The 7,382-nt window shown below is 37.5% G+C and overlaps 1 long non-coding RNA gene across 1 annotated transcript; it reads left to right on the forward strand.

The window, feature by feature from the left end:
• Positions 1 to 1,151: 1,151 nt before the first annotated feature.
• On the forward strand, positions 1,152 to 4,709 carry LOC149259965 (uncharacterized). Its single transcript, XR_016247859.1, has 2 exons — positions 1,152 to 1,477; positions 4,440 to 4,709. It is a non-coding gene; the product is annotated as an uncharacterized LOC149259965 (long non-coding RNA).
• Positions 4,710 to 7,382: the final 2,673 nt, after the last annotated feature.

Consider the following 7,382-nt stretch of genomic DNA (forward strand, 5'->3'; position numbering starts at 1 on the left):
TGATCTCTTGGAAACCACTGCTACAGGGATCCTTCAGAGATTCCCTGGGCTAACTATGGAGCTGAGTATGTTGTAGAATCATCTGGAGCTTTTACAACAACCGAGAAGGCTTCTGCACATCTTAAGGTATATTTTTTGTGGTAATTTTTGTATTTTTTCTGTTTGCATCTATAGTTTTCCATCGACAAATGTACTTAAGATTGTTGCATCTATATTTTTCCATCGACAAATGTACTTCCTGCAAACATTGTCATTGAGTCATAACTATGTGTCAAAATTAGCTCACCGTAAAAACTGAAACGAATACTCATGGACTGGCTACAGGTGGTGAATGAAGAATTTGGTATTGCTGAGGCCCTCATGACCACTGTTCATGCAACAACAGGTAGGCAACCCTTCTCAGCTCTTGGAGCCTACGTAGATATATGGTTTCCCAAGCTGCTGGGCTCCAAAATACCATTGTCTCTGGGCCAATGACTCAATCATCTTTGCACTAAAGAAAACAGAGGCCAGCACATAGCCTTCATAGGAAAAATGCTCTGTTCCTCCCAAGTACTCTACGAACAAGTTTATCAGATATGGACCTATATATGTTGCACAGCTAAATATGGCTGCAAACAAAGCATTGATTATCATTCCCTTCCAAACAAATGACAGAATGGCCTTTAGCATTGATGGGTTCTGTATATTTGTCTCGACCTTTTGGCAGCACCAGTTGGTTTCAAGTCCTCGATATGACTCTTCAGCAGTATCCTTGCCTGCAACATTTGGTACGTCATCAAGCTCTAAAGTCTTCCTGTATCCCATGGCAAACAAGGGGTTGAGCCAATGGAATTTCATCAGGCTCCAAAAATTGGCTCTGGAATATGGAGTCAACTGATTAATATGGCATATCTCATGTTGAGGATTAAATCTGGCAGATCTGTATGTACATCTGAATCCAATTCCTAGTAACTTGCCTTTTAGGCTTTTCTTTCTTATGGGGCTGTCATATTTGCTACAATCTCTGGTTGCTTTCGGCCTACTTAAATCATTTAGATGACTGTGTGGATGTACATATGATTTTCTATGATTTAGAGAATAATGATGCTATGATCTCTTGGAAACCACTGTTACAGGGATCCTTCAGAGATTCCCTGGGCTAACTATGGAGCTGAGTATGTTGTAGAATCATCTGGAGCTTTTACAACAACCGAGAAGGCTTCTGCACATCTTAAGGTATATTTTTTGTGGTAATTTTTGTATTTTTTCTGTTTGCATCTATAGTTTTCCATCGACAAATGTACTTAAGATTGTTGCATCTATATTTTTCCATCGACAAATGTACTTCCTGCAAACATTGTCATTGAGTCATAACTATGTGTCAAAATTAGCTCACCGTAAAAACTGAAACGAATACTCATGGACTGGCTACAGGTGGTGAATGAAGAATTTGGTATTGCTGAGGCCCTCATGACCACTGTTCATGCAACAACAGGTAGGCAACCCTTCTCAGCTCTTGGAGCCTACGTAGATATATGGTTTCCCAAGCTGCTGGGCTCCAAAATACCATTGTCTCTGGGCCAATGACTCAATCATCTTTGCACCAAAGAAAACAGAGGCCAGCACATAGCCTTCATAGGAAAAATGCTCTGTTCCTCCCAAGTACTCTACGAACAAGTTTATCAGATATGGACCTATATATGTTGCACAGCTAAATATGGCTGCAAACAAAGCATTGATTATCATTCCCTTCCAAACAGATGACAGAATGGCCTTTAGCATTGATGGGTTCTGTATATTTGTCTCGACCTTTTGGCAGCACCAGTTGGTTTCAAGTCCTCGATATGACTCTTCAGCAGTATCCTTGCCTGCAACATTTGGTACGTCATCAAGCTCTAAAGTCTTCTTGTATCCCATGGCAAACAAGGGGTTGAGCCAATGGAATTTCATCAGGCTCCAAACATTGGCTCTGGAATATGGAGTCAACTGATTAATATGGCATATCTCATGTTGAGGATTAAATCTGGCAGATCTGTATGTACATCTGAATCCAATTCCTAGTAACTTGCCTTTTAGGCTTTTCTTTCTTATGGGGCTGTCATATTTGCTACAATCTCTGGTTGCTTTAGGCCTACTTAAATCATTTAGATGACTGTGTGGATGTACATATGATTTTCTAGCACAAAATTTGATTAAACTTTTATGGGTACAATTATCATTGTTTTTTTTTGTGTGATTAGATGAAAGAAAACATTGAAAGCTAGTCCCTGAGCAAGAGTTTTTTTTTGAGCATGTGGCTAAGCTCCTGAATATGGTTGTGGGCAGTATTTACTTTCATCATCGATGGACAAGACAGTGAGATTGTGGGACATGCCAAGCAAGAGTTGTCTAAGAGTCTTTTCACACAATGACTATGGTAAGCTTACTTTTTTCTAGGTAAATATTTGTAACGTTGGTTTGATATGTGTTTAAATACACACTTCCATTTGCTGCCATAGTTTGAAGTGTGTTAGCTTCAAGATAGTTTGTATTGCTGGTATCTTACAAAGTTAACTAGGATGTCAATCACTGCCCATTTTCCAAAATACCTGATTTATATCAAGCATGAACACTTTTGGATTATCCATTTATCTATTTTCGTCTTCTGTTTTGGCATGGGAGGTAGTAACGTGCATCCAGTTCAACCCAGTGACTTACATTGAACTGAGCTACTTACGAAAAAATTACAGTGCATTTATGGCTAATGTTTTCTTTTTCTCTCGAATTATTCTAAGTGAGACCTTGTCCATTATAACTTCTTCTCCATCGCTCTCATTTTAAAGAAACAGGTTGGTTGCCCTTTTGAGGATTTCAAACCTATATCTTGTTGCAATACTATATATAAGATCTTAGCTAATGTCATGGTTCCTTGTTTAGAGCCCATCCTTAAATCCTCCACTTTGTCCCAGGCAGATCGTCTATCTAAGAAGTGCTGGAGTAAACTATGTAAAGAAGCACTGGAGCTCTCAGCTGGTACTTTTAGTATATGCGAAATTGTTGATGGCACTTCCATGGAATCAACAGACATCAGGGTATAGAGTCTTCGGCAGAATCTTTCGTTTGCAATGTTGAAAACAGAATATCAGTGGACAGCCAGATGGATTTTTGTTTTCGTTTCTGTTGTATTCAGATTTAGGCAAGGCAAACAGAAAATTTCTGCGAGACCATATTGAACTAAACCCATTGAATACACCAATCTCTACAGGTATGACAACCGTGTTGTGTGGAGTCCAGCTGGCAATTTGTTTGGTAAGAAGTTACATGTTGAAAGCTGTTGCACAAGCATTGTGTCTTTTCCAGCTTTTGTGTTACTTTTATTATCCCTTGATGTCAACAGGGGTTGCCTATTCAAAGCACATAGTGCATACTTACACCTATAATGGTGGTGGAGATGTACGACAGCATACGCATACTTAACATACGAGCTATACAGCTATGATAAAGACTAGGTTTCTGACAGTTTGTATCCCTAAGTTCAGCTGATGTACTCTGCCTTCGTTTTGTAATCTTGGCTCTTGTCTTCACAGACTCAAAGGGGCACCTAATTTCGCATTTACTACTGCCGCCACATCCATCATTCCATATGCCATTTGCTCCCGATGTCAGATCGATCACCTAATTGCACCGATCGCTCACTTAACGTAAGGTCTTCGTTTTATGCCCATCATTAAATACTGGCCTGCTCCAATCTGATCTTCAAGATTTCTGCACCTAGATATTGACATAGATTTCCTATCCGACCCAATCTACCACCAAGATTGCCCGACGTCAGATACATCACCTAATTTCGCATTTACTTCTGCCGCCACATACATCATTCCATATGCCATTTGCTCCCCATGTCATATCGACCACTTAATTGCACTGATTGCTCACTTAACGTAAGCTTTTCGTTTTATGCCGACCATTAAATTCTGCCCTGCTCCATCCGAGCCTCAAGTATTTTAGCTCCATTCACACTTAAAACCACCTTACAAACACGTTGAACTTTTGTATAAATTGGCCTCTTCTGCACCTGGATATTCACATACACCTCCCCGCTTCACATAACATGGAATCCATTAGCATAAGCCAACTTACTGAACTCACAACATTGTTTCTCTTAGCACTTATTCTCATGACTCTTCTGATTATTGACATCGTAAAAGTCGAAAGACAAAGAAAAAAGAAACCAAAAAAACAATAACATCTCTTTTGCATCATCTTACGCATTGTCTTATTTCCCCGCTTCCTTCTCTGTTACAGGTGTACGACGGATGCTTCAAATATGCATTCGGGTCCGCCATCGTGCTGCAACTCGCATTTTTATGCTTCTATCGTCTCTGCTCGACTGCGGCACTAATGTCCTAATTGTTAGCATTCGTGCTTGTCTTGTATTCTTCACATGTCTTATTTCCCCGCTTCCTTATCTGTTACAGGTGTACGACGGATGCTTCAAATATGCATTTGGGTCCGCCATGGTGCTGCAACTCGCATTTTTTATGCTTCTATCGTCTCTGCTCGACTGCGGCACTAATGTCCTAATTCTTAGCATTCGTGCTTGTCTTGTATTCTCATGTCACTATTTCTATTGCAGTTGTGTCATTTTGGGCTAGCAACATAAACTGGTGTATCTTGAATCGTGTTTATGTATTACTGAAACTTGTTCATGTGACTATATATATTGCAATTGTGTGATTTATGTATTACTGAAACTGGTGAACTAGTCTACTCTCTCTTTCTGAGAACTACTTCAAATCTGCGCGGAGTAACTTACTCCACTATATCTCCTGCTATAGCATGAAGAGTTTCTTACTGGGGAGAACACATAGACACATTGCATCATTTGAGTTTGAAAATGCTTAAAATGATTCCCAGATAACTCAAAACAACACACATATTGTGCATCATTCAAGTTTCAAAAGTTGTCTTTCTCTAAAGTTGTCTGTATTTGTTGGAAGAATGTTACGAGTCAGGAGCTTGAGTATATTTTGTATGAACACCAACCTTGTTGCTTAATTAACATCATATTTCCGTACCTGTATTTTTGTAATATTAATCTTTCTGGCGAAAACATTAATTGACCGCTCAATGCTAATTAAATTAAATGCACTTGCCTGTATCAATGACTGAAAGTCTCTAGGCCACCTGCTATTAGCTCTCCGACAAAATGCTCAAACAGTTACAGTTAAAGGACAATTTATGGTACTTATGCTACCTATCCCTTATGCTATGTAGCTGGCTGGCTTTCTAGATTTCAGGTTATGGGTCTGGATCGAACAGCTACTAGAGAAGGCAGGCTCAACTTCACGCAGGGACTCGCTGCGTCGCAGCTTCACTTGTTCTGTTATGTAATTAATTAATTGGAGGACTTCTCCATAAGGTGCGAAGGGCTTATTTAGGCCAGGGCCTTGCTTGTAAAAAAACCATCAATCATTTAATCATTAACATATAAATTTATCACTGTTTCATAGTTTAAATCCTCCAGGTGGTATTAGAGCGAGTTAGCTCCTCCGAATCTGTTGTGCCCTCGGTTCCCTTCCGCTGCCGTTGTCCCTATATCCTTTGTCTGCCTCGTCCGTTGTCGTTTAGTAATCTGTTCATCTACTGCGTTCCAATTATGCTGACTACTTCCATGTCTGTTTCGTTGTCCATTGTATCATTCTCATCCACCATTCCACGTCTTCCACACACCGACCGTTCCACTTCTCCCACGACAGTTTTTAACGTAGTCATGATTTCCCATATATATATATATATATAAACAGTTCCCATATATATATATATATATATATATATATATATATATATATATATATATATATATATATATATATATATATATATATATATATATATATATATATATATATATATATATATATAAACAGTGCGCGACAATTTGTATTAGTGGTTATTAATATATATTACAATATATACTATATAGCTATATATATATAATATATATATTATTTAAAAAATAATAATAATTATTATTATTATTTAAAAAAAAATAATTAAAAAAATTAAATAATATAAAAATTAAGATCAAGCTAAGAAAATTTAAGCTGGATAAATATATTCCACCACATACTTGATCAATGGCTTCATCAATGTCGATGGCCTATTTCAATAAAATATTGATAGATCTTGAGACTAAGGTGACTATACATGGAAAACAAATCGAGGCGCTCTAGAATACGTCAAAGAGAATAGAGAGTCAACTCGAGCATAACCATAATAATTTAAAATGGATCATGCAATCCTTTTAAATACGCTGAATCTAAATCATAGTTAAGCAATGGTGATGTTGACTTGTATTTGTGAAAAGTTGAAGATTACACCCGATCAATTACCCAAGAATAATGAAACTACTCAACATCTCAACTCTCCATATTCGTCAAACTCGTTTGAAACACATGAGAAACCTCAATCTCCAAAATCATCGTCCATAACTCATCAACAAAATAGCAACACGAATTTTCAAAATATGTAGCTCTAGAACCAACTGTCAAATATGTAGTCTGCGAATCAATACCCTTTTTTTACCCCAACAATTGTGACATATCAACGAAGATGAAAACTTGAGCTCTCCAAATTTGATGGTGACGAAAAGTACAATATTACATGGTTCAATAAAGTAGAAGAATATTTTGATATTTATGGTATTGACAATGATGATTAGAAGATCAGGCATGCATCCATGCGAATGGAAGGCGTAGAATATAATTGGCATATGCGGTGGAAAAAATGACATTTACTATCAGTTGGAGGAAATTCAAAAATACATCCTTTAAAAGGCTCCAAGGTGTCAAGGAAGAATATTTATTCTCAGTAATCACCAGACTGCAAAAAAATGGAAATGTTGACAAATACACTTGATAATGGTAAACTTTAGCTACATGAGTACCCGAATTATCAAAAACTTTTCTCATTCAATCATACAACACTCGACTTAAACCCCATCTACAAGCTAAATTCGGGATTCATGACATCACCTCTTTAGAAGTAGCAAGACATAACAAAAAATTTGTTGAAAAGAAGCATGAAAAGATGCAGTGGCCAAAAGTTGAAAGACTATATTTGAGACGAAGATTTTCCCAAGTTGCGAACGCGGATAAATATGTTCTACCACATCTACGTAAAGGAGAAAAAACTAACTTGGAAATGAAAAGAATGAAAGAGGGCAAGTGCAAACATTGTGACAAAAAATGGGATCCTAAACATAGGTGTGCTAAAGGAAAAGAGACCAATAACCTATATAAATTTGAAGCAACTAATGATTCAAATAGTGATCAATCAGACATAGAACAAATCAAAGATTCTCTAGAATTCTCTCCAAAACTAGATAAAAACAATGTACCACAAGTACCACGTTTGGC

The sequence above is a fragment of the Pinus tabuliformis genome, chromosome 6 (assembly GCF_031772625.1).
Source record: "Pinus tabuliformis cultivar Carrire ecotype Pingquan chromosome 6, CPIR1, whole genome shotgun sequence".
NCBI classification, from domain to species: domain Eukaryota; kingdom Viridiplantae; phylum Streptophyta; class Pinopsida; order Pinales; family Pinaceae; genus Pinus; species Pinus tabuliformis.